This window comes from Bidens hawaiensis, unplaced genomic scaffold, assembly GCF_021521415.1.
Source record: "Bidens hawaiensis isolate Kalapana, Puna unplaced genomic scaffold, B.hawaiensis_p1.1 tig00012230_1, whole genome shotgun sequence".
Lineage (NCBI taxonomy): Eukaryota > Viridiplantae > Streptophyta > Magnoliopsida > Asterales > Asteraceae > Bidens > Bidens hawaiensis.
In genome coordinates this window covers 106,225-129,002 of record NW_027491989.1, presented here as the reverse complement: position 1 = coordinate 129,002, position 22,778 = coordinate 106,225, and the positions used below count along the sequence as shown (strand labels likewise).

The 22,778-nt window shown below is 40.8% G+C and overlaps 1 pseudogene; it reads right to left on the bottom strand.

Moving 5' to 3' along the window:
* Positions 1-271: 271 nt before the first annotated feature.
* Positions 272-22,778, bottom strand: part of LOC143540425 (uncharacterized) — a 104,671-nt pseudogene continuing 82,164 nt past the window's right edge.

The window sequence follows — 22,778 nt, the reverse complement described above, 5'->3', positions numbered from 1 at the left end:
CAATCCTCGTCCCCTTCTTCCTCCGACTCTTGCTCAAGAATGTGGTATGGCTCAACATTATCAAATTCCGGATGACCCGACCCATAAAAAGGTACTCCATGACCATACCCCAAACCACCCGGGGCACTCGACCCACTCGGACCCGCAACGTCCGGCTGTCGAAGAGAAGCAGACAACCCAATCCTCATTGCAGTCATAATATATCTCATGTGCTCATCCTACCTTCTCTGGTTCGCCTCTATCATCTGTCCCAACTCATCCCGCTGCTCCGTCACATCCCCCTGATCTGATCAAAATCGGACTCCATCCGGTCATATAATGAATCCAAAGTAATACTCTCGGGGCGAGGCTTTCTGACCGGGAACTGAACACCCGGTCTCTCTGATCTGTGGAGTGGCCTCTGGTGACGTGACGGTGAGCCGGCTCTCATAGCCGCAGTAGCCGCGGTGCTCGATGGTGGATGAATCTGTGGGCCCATCTTAACATCCTCCCACTCTAACGGATCAGTCTCCTTCAAAATGCCCGCTTTTCTCAAATCCTTAACTCCCAAAAACTCTATTCCGGGTCCTAGTCTCATATATTCCGGTTTAAACCTACCAAACACTCAAAGTTTTAGCAATAAGTGTAAAGTATGGACCCATATTTAACTTTGACCTATTTTTGGTTCCACCACGTCTCGTCTGATGAAACGAACATGCTAAAAGAATCGTGTAATTAATCGGAACTGTAGGTTCCCAGCCGGATCTACACGAGATATCTCGTTCTACGTAGGTGCGGAATCCCTACGTAAGACGTTACGAGCGTAGAAGACGATACGATTAAACACATGTTACAATAAACACAAACACGTTATATTGCAACCGGAAAACACGTGATATCTATCACTAATACTGGACTCGTTACACGTAAACTGAATACACTGATTGAATTCTCTTTTTTTTCTAAGCCGTAACCTAGGACATATATATCACGACAACTTTGCCTGGCATGTTCAGGCGAAGTTGTCACTAACTTCGCTTAGTTCACAAGTTCGTCTGTATCAGCGAACTTGTGAGCTAACTTCGCTTACATACAAACACAAATCCAAACGACTCGATTACAGACACTAGACACTGAACTACTGACATCATGTACCAACAGACTCCCCCTTGGCAGTAGCTTCATCTCTTTATCTTCAAACACGTGTCTTGTAATCTTCAACACTCTTGAATCTTCATCTTTAAGCATTCACTCCTTCTCGTACACATACCGACACAACTCTTTGATATTTCCTCGCTTCGTCTTTCTAAGCAGGAATATAAAAGATTTTCTTCTCATTCAGCACCTGCAGATCAGCTCGAGACAGGTTCACTAGATGCATCGGATCATAGACTCTCAGCAGCTCTTGTTCATCTTCGTCTTCCATCACTGCTTCAGCTGTCTCACAATCTACATACTACCACTTTAGCTCTTTCAGCACATCCTTGAGCATCTGTTTCATCGGCACTTCTTTCAAACACCGGATCGGTTTATACTTCATAATCATCCAAGGCTTGCCATCTGCTCTCAACCCTCTATCTTTATCTTTGATAAGTTTACCCTTCTGTGGTTTCAGCAGCTCGAACTTCTTTTCCTTTATACTCTCCTTCCATACTATCTTCCCGATGACTCTAGCCATATTATCATCACTTCGATTTATCAATCCCAATCTGGCTAAGTCTTTCACTTCACATTCTGGCAGTGTGTTCAACGATCTCAACATTCTTTTGAAGTACTGAATACCATCATATCTCTTAATCACGAAGAGCCTCAACTGCTCATCGTATATCCAGCAAATAATCCCTTTTCTCGCTTCAGCATAGCCTCTAATGTTGTAAGTCTTCTTAAACATAGTAGGGACCACTGGTTTCTTCGTTTTGACGAACCACTGAGCATAGCCTTCTTTCCATCTAGGCTGCTCTTCCCATTCAGTCTCATCATTTCCCATCTCTTTACTCATATCTGCGTTATCGACTTCTGGAATCTCATGCTCTACATTCTCTTCTACTATCTCTACCTCTTCTATCTCATCATCAATCACAATCTGTTCACCAATCTTCTCTATCTCATCACTCGGTAATACATCATCATCACACATAAAGTCATCATCCATCTCCTCAACCTCCACTACCACCACATCATCACCACCAGCTGCAGTTGTCGATTCCCCCTGAGTTGTGGAAGTCCCAAGAGCTTGTACAGTTCTTGGCAACTCACCACCTGCACCTTTCGATGCATTGGGATCATCGTTTCGATCATTTCTCCTCTTGGTCCTCAACTCATCACATTTACAACTCGTCTCCCCCTGAGATGCCAAGAACTCCTTCAGAGCATCTATGATTTTTCCATGTTCTACCAGCAGGGACGACTGCATCTGATTCTCTGCCCCGTTGAATAGCCTGGGTCTGGATAAGATTAATCCTTGACTGCTCTGCCACGACCAGTTCAAGTGCTGCTATTCATTCAGAGTCTGATAGGGTTGCATCAAAATCAAACCTCATATGAGATATATCATGAGTGTACTGAGGAGGGATTGCCGATGTAACCGGGACCTCAGAAGTAGACGTAACCGCAGGTGGTATCGTCACCGATAACCCTGCAGTGGCCACAACCGTCGACTCAATAAAATGTGCCACGACCTCCGTTGGAGTAAGAGTTGGAGGTGGCAACGAGACAATCTCCGGAGCCGATAGTTGAAATGAAGTGAGTGGGAGGCCAAATGAGGATGAGGTAGCCACCACGGGAATGTCCGTGGCGCTTGGCCTTGTAACCTGTAATAATGAGGGAACCATTGTCATACCGGACGGTGCGGGTGGGGTGAAACGTACCACCCTCGAGCTCTCACCGGCTCCCGATCCTGCACCTGCCCGTTCCCTTCTTGATCTCCGAATCAACTGTTGTACCTCTTCTTCATAGTCTGACTCGCTATCATCATCAGTTCTCTTTCTTTTCCCATGAGTCAGTTCATGTGTTACCAAAATCCGTCTCGCTTCGGCCAATTCATCATCAGAATCTGAGTCAGCCACCGTTGTAGCTGCCCTAGTAACATTCACACCCGAAGCTCGTTCAACCAAGACTTGTACATTCTCCTCTGGATCAACCATCTCCATGTCAAAAAATCCCTGACCGCCAAACTCTGCGTCAAGGTCTATGTTCCCCTCCGGTGACACAACAGGAGCAGCAGGTATAGCTTGAGGTGCTCCTGCCTGTTGTGGTGCCGGGTCCCGAAACTCGTCCCCTCGAGAAGGCACATACCCCGGGTTGATTAAGTACCCGAATAGTGGAGTATGTCGAGGACGGAGCTCAGGTTTGCTCCTCGCACTGGAGGATCTGCATTGGGCAAAGATCCTTTTGCTCACACTTTCTACGTATCGGATTGGGCGGCGCTGAGGTAGCGTTGGAGCAACATGATTCAAGATCATTTGGAGAAATCTTGGATACATGATAAATCTCTCACGCGCCACCGCTCTTCGTTGTCGATCGATATCGTAGAAGACCATCTGACTAAAGCTGTAACGCTTGTTATAAGTCAGAGCAGTCATAGCCGACTGCATGGTCGCACCCATGCCATCAGTGCCCGCCTTTCTCCCTGACATGCATACAATCATGACATGCATGAGAAAGCGCCACTGGTCAAGCAAAAATCCCTTCCTTCTCTGGGTATCTCCCAAGGGACCTGAGTATCCCATCCTCAAAAACGCTCCATCACGGAAAGGAGCTACAAAATCTGTCGGGTCATCTCTTGTCTCATCTCCAAAACGTAAAGCCGCTCGGATTTGTTCAGATGAGAACTGAACAATGTGATTGTTGACTGTTGCTCGCATCACCGGGGGCTCGACCCTACAATCATATTCCACGGCCTGCCAAAAATCCTCAATGTTTGGCAAGGATATTGGCAGTGTTGTCGTAATCGCGTGGAATATACGCGAGCGTAGTAGGAATGTGATGATTTTGCGGAAATCATCAACTCCGCTCGCCTCCGGGTCTAATGTTATATACATGTTGTGACCCGGGAAGAACTGTCTTTGGTTGTCTCCACCGTCATCACCGCCTGCACCACCTATAGCAGCCATATCTGCACCAAACAGACTAAGTTAGATAAGCGACAAAGCAAATCACAAGTTCGCCTGTTACCATGAGCGAAGTTGTGATCTTTTCTGTATAGGCGAAGTTAAAGGTGGGGAGAAGTTGGGAAACAACTTCGCTTCAACTTTAACTTCGTCTGTTAACTGTTAAGTAAAAAGGTCCAGGCGAAGTTAATGGTAACTTCGCCTAACCACAACATCGCCTCATAAACTGTTTCAAAAATAATTATCAGGCGAAGTTAAACCTCAGGCGAAGTTACGGGCAACTTCGCCTAAACTGTAACTTCGCCGAATATGAAACGGCATCAGTTAGGTTTATTGAACGACTTGATTTGGTCAATTTTGAGCTTGCGGATCTCGTAAAACTTGATTTAATGACGATTTGGACGATTAGTTTGATTATGAACACGTAAAGATACGTTTGAAAATCGGTTGTTAAGGGTTCGAAAAACGAGGACGTGAAACGGGTCGAATCGACCGATGATAAACGTTAATGAACATGATTAGTCGATTCGATTACCCTACACACCTTTAAGCACGGATTAGAAACTGGAATAAGAACACAGATGAAGATCGATAAGTTCGCTGTGGGTTTAGAGGTTAAGTTCGCTGATAAGTTCGCTGGGTTTTGAAAATAATGAACCAGTTTGACCTTTTAATTTCCTTTATATAGGGTCAAAATTATACAGGCGAAGTTGTGGATAACTTCGCCTATTGCAGGCGAAGTTATGGACAACTTCGCCGATATTAAAATTTTCAAAACAAACCCCTATAATTTGAACAATTTGCAATTAAGTTTTAAAAACAACCTTTAAAGTGTTAAATGATACGATCAAGACCAAGTAACCAGGTATAAAAGCATACAACTACATAAGCAGAAAAAAGTTTAAAAATAAAGTACACGGGATCAAATTTCAGCCTTGATAGGGACTACCATGTTTTAGAAAAGATCCGAACAGGAATCATACTAACTACGTGACTGTCACACAGATCCGTGTTCAGCTGTATTAAGACATAAAGAAACAGGTTGTAAGCAGGTAATTAACTTAAAATAGTTTTCATCGTTTCTGTGATACGGGTTCGGTTCAATTAAGCTCAAAACTTAAGTGGGCAACAACTCAGAGATTATGATGCCTCCTATCTATTCTCAAAGCGTATTTGGCTTTCCCCAAGTCACCCCGAGTTGACCTCGACCCGTAGTGTCTGATTAAATAGTAGGAACTCTTCGATCTTTGGACTCTGCTTCCCGTTCTCTATCTTGCATCTTGATTGAGAAGTCTTATCATTATGAACTCTATAATGTCTCAATAACTCAATTTTTTTTTTTTTAAGTATTTACACAGACTTCAGAGTAGTAAACTACTGCAAGTCCCGAATCTGGATCACTGCAGTATCTTGACACGCTATCTTCACGGGAATCAGAACACTCACGGGCTCGTGTATGACTGGGTAATCGCTTTTCTGCCTATCATTCGGAAAGATATATATGGAGACATGCACAACTGTTAAGAAGTTTCCACGTAAAATCGAGTAGATTTAGTTAGTATCACTTCTACTTTTAAGCACCATAAAAAGCTACCATGACATACAATGACTTTTCTAAAGTCTTTTAGGCCTAATAACTTCACTAGTTAAGCACACAGAATCAGTATATCTTTCACTTTCCAAGGTTGGATCAATTTTCTGTTAAACATAGTAAAGGAACTTCTTACGAAGTAGTAGACTTGAAAAATAATTTCATCTCCCGGAAAAATTTTTAACTTCAATCGCCCCGATCAAATTGAAGTTTTCAGGTAAACGGCTATCCCGAAGATCCAATGGATCAGCTGGACCGACCACATACAAGTATGTGTCCTTCTAACTAAGTATGATTGACTAATTTTCAGCGAAAGAATAAAAACACATCATAAACCGCCCCGGTCACTTTCAGTCATCTGGTTAATGGCTATCCTTATATTCAACAAGTAGAAATGAGGACCAAACATATCCGAAGATATGTCCTTTAAACTGAGGCAACCGACATAATTCTAAGCGATATTGACGTTTTTTTTTTTAATAAAGATAAAAACACGGTTACTCGGGATTGATCATCCCATTCAGCTCAACAAGGTTTTGAAATCTAGTTTTGTCAAACGCTTTCGTAAACATGTCAACAAAATTATCTAGCGTATCAACCTTTTCGAGCACAATCAGTTTCTTCTCAGCACAATCCCGTATAAAATGATGACGGATGTCAATATGTTTAGTTTTACTGTGTTTTACGGGATTGTTAGTTACTGAGATAGCAGCAGTATTATCAATGCAAATAGGAGTATGAGTGAAATTCAGACCGTAATCGCGCAACTGTTGTTGAATCCAAAGAACCTGGGAGCAGCAGTTAGATGCTGCCATGTATTCTGCTTCACAGGTTGAAATCGCGACTGAGGTCTGCTTCTTGCATTGCCATGACACTAATCTGCCACCAAGAAACTGACATCCACCTGTAGTTGACTTCCGACTCTGATTGCACCCTCCATAATCAGAATCTGTGTAGGCGACCAACTCCAAGTCTCCTCCTCTCGTGTACCACAATCCCAGCTTAGGCTTTCCTTTGAGATACCGTAGAATCCTCTTCGCACCCTTCAAGTGAGATTCCTTTGGGTTTGCCTGAAAGCGAGCACAAAGACAAACATCAAACATTATATCAGGCCTAGAAGCAGTTAAGTACATTAAAGAACCTATTATTGCCTGATATTGAGTTGGGTCCACGTCTGCATCGTTGTCTGAATCAGCACCCAATTTGTGGTTGACGCAGACTGGAGTATCGTATGGAGTGCTGTCCTCCATCTTGAAGCGTTTGAGAACATCATGGACATACTTAGTCTGATGAATGAACATCCCATCTTTCTTCTGATCAACCTGCAGTCCTAAAAAGAATGTTAGTTCACCCATAGCACTCATTTCAAATCTCTTCTTCATGACGGCCTCAAACTCCTGACACATGGCGACTTTTGATGCAGCAAAGATGATGTCGTCCACGTAGACTTGCACCAGTAGAAAGTCGCTCCCTTTTTTTTTGAAGAACAAAGTGCTATCAATCTTTCCCCGTTCAAAACCATTTTCAAGCAAGTAGTCGGATAGTGTAGAATACCAGGCACGAGGGGCCTGATGTAGCCCATACAGTGCTTTACTTAGCTTGTATACGTGATCTAGAAAGTCTGAGTCAGGAAAACCCGGAGGTTGCTCAACGTACACAACCTCATCGACTTTACCGTTTAGGAACGCACTCTTCACGTCTAACTGAAATACCTTTATCTCCTTATGAGCAGCAAATGCTAAAAACAATCGAATGGCTTCCAATCTTGCCATAGGAGCAAACACCTCATTGTAATCAATCCCCTCTTGCTGATTAAAACCTTTTACAACCAGCCTCGCCTTGTTCCTTATAATAATCCCTTTCTCATCTCTCTTGCATTTGAAGACCCATTTTGTGCCAATCGCATGCACATTCTTTGGTTTTGCAACCAAGTTCCAAACCTCCATCTTCTTAAACTGGGCTAATTCTTCTTGCATGGCTTCGACCCACGAGCTATCCTTGAGAGCCATTTGATAGTTCTTTGGTTCAATCTGGCTGATGAAGCAGGTGTACAAGCATTCGTTGATTATGCCTGAATCTTTAATGCTTGTATAAACACAGGTGTGCTCATTCAAGTTTTGTCTTGTTTGTACACCATCGGACAGATCACCTATCACATTCTCCAATGGGTGATTTTTGTGAACTCTCGTAGTCGGAACCGCACTGACATCTAGATTGTCTTCCAGGTTCGAAGGTTGCTCATCAGTGGGTGTTTGTTGTTGAGAGCGAAACGGATTGAAAAATTCTTCTTCAGTAGAGGCAGCAGGGGTATCGACAGCATTTGACGAGGAAGGCTGACATTCATCATACTTCGGTCGTTGCACATAATTGTCTTCCTCATCAAAAATCATCTTCGAAGCAATTCTTTCATCTACTTCTGCACAATCCAAGTAAGGTATGTTAAAAGATTTGAAAAGTCTATCATAGTCGAAAACCCCAGCGGGTCCCGTGCTTGGTTTTGGTGATTTGTAACTTGTGATATCAGTGTTACAGACCACCTCAACCTTGCTGGTCGATGTATTAAAGACTCGTCTGTTGGGAGTCCCAACAACGTATCCGACTAAAATTCCTTCGTCGGCTACTTCACCAAATTTAGAATTTGTCTTTAATATCGAACACGGGGACCCGAATGGTTCAAGACCACTCAAGTTGGGCTTTCTCCCATGCATAAGTTCATAACATGTTTTATTTTAATCTTTTAACGGTTAACACTCGATTAAGGATATAACAGGCTGTTGCAACAGCTTCAGTCCAGAACACCACAGGAAGTTTCGAATCAGCCAGCATGGTTCTGGCTCCTTCAATTAACGTTATGTTCTTCCTCTCAGCCACTCCATTTTGTTGTGGAGTATACGGAGCGCTGTACTGGTGTTCGATTCCTTTCTGTAAGTAGAAGAGCTCCATCTGATAGTTCTTGAACTCAGTCCCATTGTCACTTCTGATGTATTTAACTCTTTTTCCCATAATGTTCTCAACTTATGTAATCAAATTTATCACCATCTGAACCGTTTCATCCTTTGACTTCAGGAAATATACCCAAGAGTATCGAGAGAAATCATCAGTGATCACCAAGCAGTAAGATGTTCCTCCTAGGCTTTTTGCATTCACGGGACCAAAGAGATCCATGTGAAGTAAGTCTAGGGTACTGACAATTGAGTTAACTTTCTTGGTACGATGGGATTTCTTGTGTTGCTTTCCCTTTTTGCACGATAAGCATTGGTCTTCAAAGTTGAAATTCTTCAAGGGAACACCCAGCACAAGCCCATTCTTGACAATGTAGTTCATTTTTCGAAGATGAATATGCCCCATTCTCCTATGCCATAACTCGGACTCCGATTCAGTTGCTTTCGACAGAAGACACGATTCTTCTGTGGCCATCTCAGTCGACCTCATGTCCATTATATACGTATTCTTTTCACTTGGAGCCTTCATAACAATCCAATCCTCTGGTATCTTGAAACCAGGATATAGCACGATCGCTTCATTCTTGGTGAAATGCACGGTGTAGTCTTTGTCACAAATATGCGAAACACTCAGCAGATTGTGCTTCAGTTCTTCAACAAAATTTACTTTCTCTAACGTCATCTTTCCGTTAGTCACTGTCCCAATTCCTGTAATCCTTCCACCGCTCTCTCCAGCGAAACTCACTCTTCCTCCCTGAACAGGTTTCCAATCGTGTAACAAATTCTTGTTACCCGTCATGTGCCGGGAACAGCCGCTATCCACAACCCATTGATTGTTTGCAGCCCTGTTCAATTGTTCCTTCACGATTAAAGCAGATGATTAAAATCTGGGGACCCAAGACCTATTGGTCTTGGGTCGATACATCCCGTACCTTGGCTGTCCAAAGTTAGTTTCAGAATAATTCCTGTAAGTCCTAAAAGGATACCTTCTTGGAGTTTGATTATGAGGCCATCCAAACCTTCGAGAATTAAATGAATTATTACTTATGGTTTGGTTGTTAGCAGTGAAAAACTGAGATCTTTTTCTTTGAAAACCTGATTTAGTTTTACCACTATTGTAGTTACTGTTAGTTCTGTTTTCAGTTTTTGAAGGCCTCACACCTCTGAATCTCCGCTTCAGAGGGCAATCAGCAATTAGGTGTCCTAATTGATTACATCTGAAACAACTCCTGTGTTCAACTTTCTTTTCAACAGTTGTTTTAGATGATGAGGCTGCAATACTGCCCGTTTGTCTCACATATGGTGGGACATACGGGTTTAGTGAAGATTTCTTTCCAGTTGTTTTATTTTTCTCTCCACTTTTTGGTAACACTGCCTTTTCTTTTGTCTCACTCGACTCTGATGACTTGTCCGAGTTTGATGAGACAGGACTAGGAGCAGAAATTTTAACACTCGAAACAGGCTTACTTGTTTCGCCTTTACTAACTTCTGGTTCTTTACTAGTTACCTTAACCGGAACTGTCTGACTATAATCAACATCAACAGATTTCTGATTACTAGGATCATAAGTGTAATTATGATTGTAAGGTGGTGGAACTTCATGATAACCAATTCCTCCCCTTTTAACTGGGGAACATTGATCACTAACGAGGTGATCAAGTATAGCGGTGGAATTTCTGAATTTCTCAAGTTTCCTGTTTAGTTCCACCACTTTCACCTGGTGATCAGCTATCTGTTTATCCCTTTCAGCTATTAGTTTGGTTTTCTCTTCTAACACTTCATAGCTAAGATCAATTACTTTAATTTTTTCAGCTAGATTTGCTTTAAGACTTCTAATATCTTTTTCACTAGCTTTTATTTTTACTTTATAACTATTTTCTCTAGCTTTAGTGAAATGATGTTCTTCTTTTAAGGTTTTAAATTGAGCATCCAAACTAACATACTGATCAGTTATAGTTGTCAATTGTTCAGACAGATTTTCACATTTAGTGCATGGGGGTTTAGTACTTACCTCGGTGAGCTGGTCTTTCACATCTGCCATGTAAGCTTCATTTTGAGTTTCTGCCATGTAAGCTTCACTTTTGCCAGTCACTTTCTCACTATCTTCAGTTTCGATGTTCGCCAAATTGGCCTGTTCGAACACATCTTCAACATGCAGATTCCAGTTATACTCCCCATTCTGTCTGGAAATCATGGCTCTATTATCATTACCACCCCCATTCTGGTGTGTCGACCTGTTCTGACTACGTTCAACTCTCTCATTCGTGCACTCCTTCGCAAAGTGGCCATTCTGTTGACAGTTGTAACAGCGCACCTTTGACTTGTCAAAACCCGGTCTCTCACCAACAAACTTCTTTCCTGTCTTCTTCATAAACCTCTTAACCCTTCTCACAATCATCGCCATCTGCCACTGCAGATCCATCTCTTCCAGATCATCAGCATCGATCTGATCATAGTCTTCCTCCAATATTGCTGGATCAACAATCTTACCCTGAATGTAATTTTCATACGAAGCAATAAAGGATGCATAGAGAGCAAACTGCTGTTCAGCAGATTTAACACTCATGGGCATCCTTGAGTAGCTGTTATTCGAAACACTTGGGGTAAAACTACTCTTGGTTGCTTGAGGGTTAGAAGCATTTGATCCTCCAGCTACAAAGCATACATCACCATTCATGTTGAGAGATACATGACCTTCATGTGTTGAGTTAGCGCCCGACTCTCCCTTTGAGTAGTAAGCAGACGAATCAGACTTCGAACTTGAACTTGTATTAACCTTTGCACCATACATTCTTGGATCTTGAACCTGATCAGTAGGTGTCTCTTTTCGAACCATGTTTAGTTCAAAAGTTCGTAGCTTGTTAACTGCTGTTTCCAGGTCATAGTCAGCAAAGTCTTTGTCTTCTCTCATCAACACAGTGTACATCTCCCATTTCGGTGGGAGAGCATCAAGAAGCTTTTCAACAATTTCATCTTCTTTGTAAGCAATTGAATAATTGTTGAGTTCGGTCATCAGATGATAATATCTAGTGATGATATCATCAAGTGATTCATTCTTCAAGTACTTGAAGACCGAGAATTGGGTTTTAAGTAGTTTAATCTTTGAAGCACGAATTCCCACATTACCCTCAAAACGGTTTTTAAGAGCTTCCCAAAGCTCTCTAGCAGTCTTATACTTTCTGAAGGTGTGTAGAATCTCTTGTGGAAGAGCCATAGTAATCGCAGCATGAGCTTTGCTTTCAGCCTCATACATTTTCTTCTCTTCTTCTTCCATCTCTTTGTATTTCTTTATCTGATCACGACCCTTATACTCAGCAGTAGGTGGAATGTAACCATCTTGTATGCATACCCACATTTTAGCATCTTGGTACTTAACATATTATTCAAAACGATCTTTCCACGCTACATAATCGGTTTTCTTAAGCATCTTTGGTGCCTTTGTAGCCGAACCTGCTTCCACTTCCATCTTCACCAGTTCCGTAATGTTTATTGAAGACATCTTTCACGAAACCCAAAGAAACTCGAAAAATAAAAATTTTATTTTAAACAGTACTGTAGGCGAAGTTGTGGATAACTTCGCTTAAGTCTGAACTTCGCTGATTCTGAACTTCGCTTCCTTTTTAAATTCGCCTGATTCGGCGAAGTTGTGTATAACTTCGCTTAAGGTAAGCGAACTTGAGAGGTAGGCGAAGTTATGGGTAACTTCGCTTAACCTTATATCTTCGCTGAAACCCTACGAACAGTGACGGCAACTTCGCCTGATGAACACGATGAATATGCAGGTTTGATTTCTGGATTTTACGAGGTTTGTGAAGGTGTAATGGGTTGTTTATGATTGTAGGAGGTGAGTAGGACACAAATACTTAGAAAACTCGTCCCACGAATAGTCGAACGGAACGATTTCTACACCCGCGTGATAATCCCGAACCACACAATCGAGCAAAAGCTCTGATACCAATTGTAGGTTCCCAGCCGGATCTACACGAGATATCTCATTCTACGTAGGTGCGGAATCCCTACGTAAGACGTTACGAGCGTAGAAGACGATACGATTAAACACACGTTACAATAAACACAAACACGTTATATTGCAACCGGAAAACACGTGATATCTATCACTAATACTGGACTCGTTACACGTAAACTGAATACACTAATTGAATTCTCTTTTTTTCTAAGCCGTAACCTAGGACATATATATCACGACAACTTCGCCTGGCATATTCAGGCGAAGTTGTCACTAACTTTGCTTAGTTCACAAGTTCGCCTGTATCAGCGAACTTGTGAGCTAACTTTGCTTACGTACAAACACAAATCCAAACGACTCGATTACAGACACTAGACACTGAACTACTGACATCATGTACAAACAGGAACCTTCTTAACCATCGCCAACAAGCAAAAGATATCCAACCAGTTTACTTTATTATCGCCTGAACTGCGACCAATCAATGTATTCACCAAAACCCGGTGAATAAACCGAAGCACAGGATCCCTAATATCCGAGCTAACCATCGACCCTGAAAACGGACAAATCGCAATTTTATTCCAAAAGCAGCCAACTCTTCCTGACCATAGCTCACTTCTTGCCTATTCGTAAACGCACCCCGAATACTTGTCAAAAACCCCGGCTCTTTTACCTCATTATCCGTATAAAACCCGCTTGCCACCGCAAACTGTGCCATAGTCATATTATACAATTTCCTTCCCAAAGAAAACGACACCGCATTCGACTGAGGAAAATTACCATCTTTGTATTGAAACATGCTCAAAAACTCTAATGTCAGCTCGTGATACTGCGTTTCATTTAAACATAACATGGCCTTAAATTTCGAGCCTAATAATTCTTCAATACGCCTTCTTTGACCAACCGAATCCACTAAATCCTTATCTATAGTCTTGAAAGTGAGAAGATCCGAATTTATTAACTTACATACTTGACCATATTCATGTGAATCTACCACGAACTTAAGCAATGAACTTTTCATGAGATTTGGAGCTCTTTTATACACAATTGGTCTGGGTTGGTACTCAGTCACCCGAGCCCTTGACTCCATAACAATAACCGGTTCTGGCTCGCCTCACGATCGCGCAACCGGTCCTCGTTTTCGCTTCCCAGCTTCTTTTGACATCTAAACACATTTAAACAAACAAACAAACATGGGAGTATGTAAATAAACTAAAAAGAATAAAACAAAATATTTTTTTAATTTTCGGATTTTTATTTTTATTTTATTTTTTATTTTTTTATAAACTGAAAATAAAATAAATTTGGAAATCCGGGTTACAAAATAATTCAAACCGACTCGTTTAAATGAAAATTGAATAAGTGCGAGTGGTTTAATTTTTTTTACTTAAAAGCTAACGGAAAACCAACTTTTTATAGACTTTTACTAGTATATAAACCCGAAAACCTTCAAACCGACTCAACAAACATCACCTCCTCCTGGCACTTTAATTGTCCCAATTAAACCCAAGTGCCAACAACCCGCAAAATTGAGTCGAAAACGAGCGAAAAACCACACTTTGGTAAAATATATATTGCATAAAAATTGTTTTCCGGCTTGTTTTTAACTACTAAAACATCAATAGTTCAACATCTCAAACCAAATTCCAACGCTAGATACACTCGTGTAATACCCAAACCGACATCCCGACCGCAACCAAAAATAAAGTTTCAACATATTCCAACCCAACCAACCGCACCAAAATCTCAACTAGACTGCCAGCCTTACCAAACCGCACCCAACAACGAACCTAAACAACTTACTTGAACAAATCCTAACAACAAAGTTAGCAAAACCTAAGCTAAAACTAACATTAGAATGTACAAAGAATACAAAAAGTACAAGAAATCATACCTTGTAGAAGTGTCAAACCCGGATAAACTTGCAAACAGTTAAAAACCAAAGTGTGTGCAAGTGAGAGATTTAGTGAGTTTTAGGTGAAAATTGATGGTGGGTTATGATATTAGGGTGATAGGATAGTGATTTTAAGCTTTAATTTGAAGAATAATGGTGAAAAATTGGTAGATTATGGTGGGGATGTGAAGAAATCGCGGCTAGGGTTCAAGAGGGAAAGAGGGGTTTTGAAAAATGATGAAAATTTGATGTAATATGGTGTAAAATTAAAAAAAATAATTTCGGATATGTGTGTAGGGGGCGCCGCGTCGCGCGGAGGCCCGGGTCCCCTCCGGTTGCGCGACGCCACAGGCGTGCTGTAGATTTTTTTTGTTGTTTGTTCTCCGCGTCCACGACTGCCAAAGAATACACCCGTCGCGCGCGCGACGGGGTGTTTTAACAGAAAGTTTTAAGTGTTTGGTGCCTCTTTTTGCCTTAGAAAAAATTTAGAAAATTACCCACTCATTCTTATGCCCATTTTATGTTAATTTTACGTGCAAAACTTACCTGGCATCTTTCGAATCCTCGTAAAACCTCTCGTTATGTTGGTGATAATTCCTTGCAACGACTCGAAGACGCAATAAAACTACAAAGAAACTAAAGTTAGTGACCCGACGAAACGAAAATAAAATAAAAGAATTATACAAACTCTACACTTGAGTTTTCACTCAAGAACCCGTTTCGATGATTTAGTTCGATGGATCGAGGGGAGTTTCCTCCACCTCGATTGACTCCTCCGGCCCTCCAAGATAATGCTTTAGACGATGACCGTTCACTTTCCATGAAGTTCCATTGTCCGGATTCTCTAACTCTACCGCTCCATACGGGAATACTTCCTTCACCAAATACGATCCCGTCCAGTTGGATCTCAGCTTACATGTAAATAACTTTAAACGAGAATTAAATTACAATACTTTATCACCTTTTTTGAAGTCTTTACCTCCCTTTAAACGTCGATCGTGCAACACTTTCGTCTTTTCCTTGATATCCAACGATCGAGAACACGCCGCATCACGAAGCTCCTCTAACTCATGAATTTGAAAATATCTCTTTCTAGCGGCCTCAGTAAGATCAACATTTACCGTCTTCAACACCCAAAAAGCCCGATGCTCCAATTCAACGGGAAGATGACATGCTTTACTTTAAACTAGCATAAATGGTGTAGTACCCAACAGTGTCTTGTAGGCAGTTCTAAATGCCCAAAGCGCATCATCCAACTTCTCTGACCAATCTTTCCGACTTATTCCCACCGTTTCTCTAAAATTCTCTTCACCCATCTATTAGAATTCTCGACTTGACCTTTCGTTTGAGTATGGTAAGCGGTAGAGGTGCGATGAGTGACTCCATAACGAGCTAATGCTTTCTCCATGACAGAATTACAAAAATGAGTACCTCGATCACTAATAATCGCCCGTGGAGTTCCGAACCGAGTGAACAACTTCTTTAAAAACTTCACAACAACTCTAGCATCATTTGTGGCCAATGCTTGGGCTTCAACCCATTTTGAAACATATTCTATCGCCACTAAAATATACTTGTGACCACCGGAAACGGGAAACAATCCCATAAAATCGATGCCCCAAACATCAAAAATTTCAAGAGTTTGTATGGGGTTTTGAGGCATCTCGTTGTTTGATGAAATATTTCCGGTGCGTTGACAAGCATCACACATCTTAACAAATTCCACCGCATCTTTAACAACCGATGGCCATTAAAAACCACAATCAAATACCTTTTGAGCCGTGGCATGCGCACCATGATGACCCCCCGTCATACCTTCATGAACATGCTTTAAAATATTCAACCCTTCTTCTTTTGACACATCTTCTAAGAATTCGGTCACCACCAATCTTGAAAAGAAAAGGATCGTCCATAACATACCGAGTGACATCTCGGAAAAACTTTTTCTTTTGTTGAGTAGTCATCCCCTTCAACACAAGGCCTGTAGATAAATAATTAGCAAAATTGGTGAACCATGGAAAATCTTGCTTTTCGGCCGTAACAAAATCAATCGAATCATGCTGGAATCTATCACCAATTTCTTCCTCATGAATCTCTTCCCTCTTCGGATCTTCTAAGCGAGAAAGATGATTCGCTGCAACATTTTCCGCCCCCTTTTTGTCTTTAATCTCTATATCAAACTCAGAAAGTAAAAGGATCCACAGTATGAGACGGGGCTTCACGTCTTTCTTGTGAAAGAGAAAACGCAACGCCGCATGATCAGTAAAGATGGTCTTAGAAAGTATGAGATAAGACCGGAACTTGTCAAATGCAAACACAACGGCTAAAAGTTCCTTCTCGGTGGTGGTGTAGTTCTCTTGGGCGTCATTCATGTCATGCATGCATAATAAATAGGGTGAAAATGTTTATCACGCCTTTGCCCCAAAACTGCTCCAACCGCATAATTGATCGCATCACACATGAGCTCAAACGGTAAATTCCAATCCGGTGACACAAGAATAGGAGCACTTACAAGTTGATCTTTAAGAAATTTGAACGCCTTCAAATACTCCTTATCGAACACAAACGGGGTATCTTTCTCTAATAATCGGGTCATCGGGCGGGTAATTTTTGAAAAGTCTTTGATAAATCGCGGGTAGAAACCCGCATGACCAAGAAAACTTCTTATAGCTTTGACATTTGTTGATGGAGGAAGCCTGCTAATCGTGTCAATCTTCGCTCGATCCACCTCTATACCGTCTCTTGAAATTTTATGGCCCAAAACTATCCCTTCCGTCGCCATAAAGTGACACTTTTCCTAATTCAACATCAACTTCGTCTCGATGCACCTCTTCAACATCCTCTCAATATTACCTAAACAATGATCGAAAGAATTACCGTACACCGAAAAATTATCCATAAAAAACTTCCATGGACGTCTCTATCACATCCTGAAAAATTGCCACCATACAACGCTGAAAGGTAGCCGGAGCATTACACAACCCAAACGGCATGTGACGATACGCATATGTACCATACGAACACGTAAACGTCGTCTTCTCTTGGTCTTCCGGTGCGATTGGAATATGAAAATAACCTGAAAAACCATCAAGAAAATAATAAAATTGCTGACCTGCGAGACGCTCCAATATTTGGTCAATAAACGATAACGAGAAGTGGTCTTTCGAGTAGCATCATTCAACCTCCGGTAGTCAATACAAACCCTCCAACCGGTAACTGTACGCGAAGGGATGAGTTCATTCTTCTCGTTCATAACAACCATCATCCCCCCTTTCTTCAGAACAACTTGAGTCGGACTTACCCATGGAGAATCCGAAATCGGATAAATCACCCCGGCATCCAACAACTTAAGCACTTATTTCTTGACAACCTCTTGCATATTTGGATTCAAACGCCTTTGGGGTTGAACCACCGGTTTATACTCATCTTCCATCAAAATCCGGTGGGTACAATAAGTGGGGCTAATACCTTGAATATCTGAAAGTCTCCATGCAATCGCCCCTTTATTCATCTTCAACACTTCTGTCAGCTTTGACTTTTCTTTCTTACTCAACTTAGAAGAAACAATAACGGGCAAATCCGAGCCCTCTTCAAGATACGCATACTCTAAATGTGACGGAAGAACTTTTAACTCCAACGGAGCGGGTTTTTCCGCCTCTTTTTCACAAATAATCTCACTAACCTCCATGATCTCCGCCGAACAAGAAACGTTATCTACAAATTCTTCCTCATCATCCCCCATAGTTTTCGTCAACTCTTCATCCGTATCCATCCCAACCATATCGGTTCCACAAATATAATCAAGAAACTTATCAAAACCCGGAATAAAAGAATTAAGAAAATATACCGAATGGCATAGACCACAAAAATCATCGTTGTCACCCGGGTGCTTCATCGACTTTGCAATATCATAAGTAACATTCTCATCACCAACCCGAAGTGTGATCCGCCCCTCATACACATCAATAAGAGCCTTAGCCGTTCTAAAAAACGGGCGACCGAGAATAATGGGAACCTTCTCGTCGGCCTCCATGTCAAGAACCACAAAATCAACCGGAAATACAAACTTGTCAACTTTCACTAACAGATTCTCAATAATACCTCGCGGATACTTAACCGAACGATCCGCCAATGAAAACGACATACGAGTCGGTGTAAGCTCACCCAACTCTAACTTTTCAAACAACGAATATGGCAAGATTAATACTCGCACCCAAATCCGTCAACGCTTGACTCATCATATCACTTCCGAACGTACATGGGATTGTAAACACACCTGGATCCGATAACTTTTCCTGGACCCGATTCAACACTACCGCCGAACAATCCCCACTAAGTGGAATAGACGAAACCTCTCCCAACCGATCTTTTCTTTTGAGTAAATCTTTCAAAAATTTCGCATACTTTGGCATGTGTTGGAGAGCTTCAACAAATGGAAGATTAATCTTTAACTGTCGGAACATATCTAGAAAATGCCCGTATTCCCTCGTGTACTTTTGATTCTTGAGACGAGCGGGATAAGGAACATGGGAAATATTAATTTTAGGTCGTGGCCTAAATTCAACCGGCTTTTTCTTAACTTGTGGCTCAATAATTGGTGTTTTAAATTGTGACTTACCCTGAGCTTCCATCTCAATCTCTTCATCTACCTCTTCCTCTTCTTCAACTCCAACCCTTTCTTTAACAACCTCGGGACCCAAAACCCTTCCGATACGATTAATAATTGCGTTCAGTTGAGCGTCCGAATTCTTATGTGTAAAACCCGAAAACTGTCCTTGAGGCCTTTCATCAAGACGACGAGCAATGTCACCAACTCACCTTTGAAGGTCGAGCGAAGAAGCTTGTTGATTCTTGAAGAGCAAATCGTGTTCGGCAAACTTTTTCTGTGTAACTTGATCCCTCTCCAAGATTTGCTTCATCATCTCCTCTAGACTTCCCATTCCTCCATTAGAATCCTGCACATTATTTTGAACATTAATACCATTGTTATTATTATTATTATTATTATTATTATTGTACTGACCTTGTCCTTGATTGTAAGAATTTTGATAGTCGGATGGTGCGCCTGACGGACGCCAGTTGGAGTTATTTTGATTTGGGTTCTTGTAGGTGTTCCAATTCTGATTGTTGTTGAAGTTGTTGTTAGGAAACCTATTCTGACCATCAACAAATTCGACCTGCTGATTCATCACCAGGCACTCCAAAGTTCTATGTCCACCTCTACAAAACTCACACTTGTCCACCTTAGTCTTAAGTTCCTTCACCTCTCGGGTTAACGATTCCAAAGCAGAAGCCACAGTAATATCCAGATTAACCTGGTGTACACCTCGAGAAGATGGGGATGTACTGCTAACGGGAGTGGAATTCCCGCGTCGTGGCCCTTTGACGAGGTCAGATTGAGCAAAGCTTTCAAACATCTCGTTGCATTTGGTGACGTTTTTCCTTTCCATCAGGTTACCTCCAGCAGCAGTGTCAAAATGAACTTGGGTTTCATATGTCAGCCCGTTTTAAAAGTTTTCCACTAGAGCCCAAGGTGTGAGACCATTCCGTGAGCAACGAGCTAGCATGTTCTGAAAACGCTCCCAAGCATGACAATACTCTTCATCCGGCTCCATGTGAAACGAGAAAATCTGATCACGAAGAATAGCCGCTTTAGCCGGTGGGAATTATCTTTTGATAAAGGCTGAACGCAGTGCTTCCCAAGTAGTAAACGCTCCAGGTGGCAGAGTGTCAAGCCAACGAGCCGCTTTTCCTGCAAGTGAAAAAGGAAAAAGATGTAAGAAAATTGCATCTTCAGTAGCACCTTGCAAATTAAAAGTTTTCAAAACGCGGTAAAGTCGGTTAAATTGAGGCGATGCATCCTCGTCATCGTTCCCATGAAACTGATTAGTTTGAACGATGTTGTTCATGATGTATGACGGAATCTGCCATGAGTTGGAATTGTTGATCTCAGGAACAACGATGCATAATTGGTTTCCGGTTAAGCCATCGAAGGCTTGAGCAGCAACTGTTCTATCGTCGGCCATTTGGACGTCTGGTTGACCTCTCGGACTTTCTGGTGGTGAACTGTGCGGTGACGATTTTGGAGAAGAAGTAGCTTCTGACGGTGATTTCTCTGCTGACGAGCTAGTCTCGGTCTTGAACGGAGAAAAATCCAGATTTACCAGCGGTGGTCCTTGCGAACGAAGATGTGGCATAAACCAGAAAACGTAACAGACCAAGTAGATTAAAATTAAAATTTAAAGCTAAAAACGATAATAAACTAAAATTAACTTAGACTCCTATGACTTAAACGGAAATAAAACAAATAGCACGTATGTAGCAATTAAGTCCAAATAAAGCAAATAACGCAATCGCTAAGAAGTCCCCGGCAACGGCGCCAAAAAACTTGATGTGGTAAAAGTAGTCAAATAATTATTAACTTAAATTATACTAATCTAGACACTAAGTAATACTCTAGACCCTTAAACTACTAACCGGCAAGTGAACCGGTCGACTCTAGTACAACTATGTAAGTCCGGATATCGAACCCACGAGACTCTATAAATTACGAAGTTAGCAAACAAGACTCAACTACAAGACATGACTATTTATTAATAATATTTTTGGGGGAATTTAATACTAATAATTAAACTCTAAATAATAATTAACTAAAAATAATTAACTTACTTATAATTAACTAATAATTACTTAAATATTAAACTAATAATAAATTATTAAAACCCTAAACCTAATTAATATGTTAATGATAAAACATAATCATTACTTATTAATTAATTAATTTAAAATAAAAAACTTAACCTAATTAATTTAACTAAAGTAAACAATTAAGAAAACTTGGATTGATTCAGATGATAAAGATAACTACCTAGGCTAGAATCCCCAAAGTTACGGTTATTAATTAAATGGAAAACTCAAGTTATGAAACTGAGATCATAAAATAGACCCTTAACAGAAAACCCGAACATGACGCTTGAACTTCAAGAAGACACCTATGGATTTTTAACAAGTTTTAAGACTCACCAGTTTTATGAATTAAACTTCCTTACGGTTATTTAATAACATATGTCTAAGTATCTTTATGAAAAAAACCTACCTTACAGCGCAGAATTCAAAGATAGAAAAGTAGATTCAATTAACTTAATAGACTAAGCTGACAATTAAACCTAGACGAACTCCTTACGAAGAACTAAATTTAGCAATCCCGTCGAGCAAAGATCTATTAATAGCCTATCATCTTACAGCTTTTTAGACTAGCAGCTCACTTCTATCTGTTTAATTGATTTTACTGTTTCTATGATTTTAATCGATATTAATCACAAACTAGTCAAGAACACACAGCAAATGACCTAACAAAACCCTATCCTATGAAACAGTCAACAAGGGTAATGTGAAACAATAAATTCAAGTAAACTAAACCAAGCAATCATACGCATCAATTGAACCAAGCTTAGCAATTTACTTAGAACATAAAATCCATAACGAAACGAAATCCAAATAAAATCAAACCGAACTAAGCTTCATCACGACCTAGGTAGTTTAAGGAATTTAGCCTAGCATCATAAAGTCTAAATCAAACAAAACAAGTAATATTGAAAACATGGTGAAAATCTAATAAATGAAAGATCAAAGGTGATAAAACCTGTAATCTCCAAAGGCGAGCCTATATGTCTTCACCGGCTGTCCTCTTGCCTTCAAAATCACCAAGAACCACGAAAATATGCTCCAAGAACTCTAAAATTCGGCTGGTGGCTTCAGGTTATGATTAGGTTTAAGTTAAACATGTTTAAATACCTAAAATAAGGCCCAACTCGAAGCAAAAACGAAATAAAAATCTACCAGCAAGGCCTAGGCGCCGCGCGACGGGCCTTGGCCTCCCCGGTCGCGCGGCGCGGCGTGCTCCAAACCTTTAACAATTGAGCTTCACATTCTAGGGTGTCGTTGGTGAGGCCGAGAGGCGATCTAGCATACTTTAGTGGTCTTTAGTGTCATATTTTTTAGATATTGTTTTTCAACCAAGTCAAGTTCGTTAACTATTACTTTAACTAGTAGGAATCCATTACCTAGGTAGTTGTTGCTCGCATATTAGTAAAAATCGATTTTTTTATAAAGTTTTATTTTTAGTTAATTTTTAATTAGTTAAGTATTATTAGTTTAAGTAATATAAAAAATATAAAAATCAAAATAAAGTCTAGGTTAGTAATCATTAGGTTTAATAATTAGAGTTTACCCATAGTGTGATAGGTTTGATATCCGTTCTTACTTCCTAGTTACATTAAGACCGGTACACTTGCCG